This window comes from Dipodomys ordii, unplaced genomic scaffold, assembly GCF_000151885.1.
Source record: "Dipodomys ordii isolate 6190 unplaced genomic scaffold, Dord_2.0 Scaffold33, whole genome shotgun sequence".
Classification (NCBI taxonomy): domain Eukaryota; kingdom Metazoa; phylum Chordata; class Mammalia; order Rodentia; family Heteromyidae; genus Dipodomys; species Dipodomys ordii.
Genome location: NW_012267249.1, coordinates 4,892,235 through 4,893,313, shown reverse-complemented (window position 1 = coordinate 4,893,313; position 1,079 = coordinate 4,892,235). Strand labels below are relative to the sequence as shown.

At 41.5% G+C, this 1,079-nt stretch overlaps 1 protein-coding gene across 1 annotated transcript in view; it reads right to left on the bottom strand.

Moving 5' to 3' along the window:
• The window catches only part of Mpl (MPL proto-oncogene, thrombopoietin receptor), a 13,196-nt gene that overhangs the window by 4,038 nt on the left and 8,079 nt on the right, over positions 1 to 1,079 (bottom strand). The window lies entirely within an intron of this gene.

Here is a 1,079-nt window from a genome sequence, read left to right as displayed (position 1 = left end):
ACATGAATCAGCTTTGCAGAGCAAAAATTAAAATGAAGGATAGAGAGGATCTGGTTGGGGAAAATAGATGGCATAGAGCATATCCATAATCCACTCCCCCAGACATGTTGAATACTCTGATTCCTGAGAAACATGAACTTGCGCTGTTATTTCCCTGTCTACCTCCTTGCATGTCCCCAGAGGTGGGTGGCATCTTCCTCCCACAGGCCACAACTCCTGCCAAGAAGACCTGTCTCACAGTTATTTTCTCTAGGTATGGTCATCACAAGGGGTCACTTCTGACCCCTTGATGTCTAGGATTGGTGCCAGCTCTCTGTTTTAGCCCTGGAATACTGCATTATTTCTTGATAGTTTTCCCAAATTGTCCTCACATTTGGAAATATATCTTATATTAAAGGAATCAAATTACCCAGTAGTGTACCATCTGCTCTGCCAAGACCATGATATATTTGGATATATTTGGATATACTTGGATCTGGGGGAAAAAATCAAATAAACAGAAGAAGATCTGTTTGAGAATCTGAGTATGTTAGAGGATTCCCTAATTTCAGTAGTTTAAGTACATTTACCACTGCGTATTAATGGCTTAGAGGATGAGGGAAATTGGTGTAGGGTCCAGAAAACATTTTTTTGACTGGGTGCTGTTGGCTCACACCTGTAATCCTGGCTACTCAGGAGACTAAGATCTGAAGACTGTGATTTGATGCCAGCCTGGGCAGAAAAGTTCATGAAACTGTTATTTCCAGTTAACCATAAAAAAACAGAAGTGGAGGTGTAGCTCAGTGGTAGAGTACCAGGCTTTGAGCAAAAAAGCCAAGTAAGAGTGGAAGATCCTGCATTTAAGCCTCAGTACTGGTAATAAGAAAAGAAAGAAAAAGAAGAAAAGAAAGAAAAAGTATGTATTGAAGGTCTACCATTGTGCTCCAAGAAATATTCTTTTTTTTTTTTTTTGGCAGTTGTGGGGCTTGAACTCTGGGCCTGAGCGCTTGTCCCTCAGCTCTTCAGCTCAAGGCGAGCACTCTACCACTTGAGCTACAGCACCACTTCCGGTTTTCTAGTGGTTTATTGGAGATAGGAGT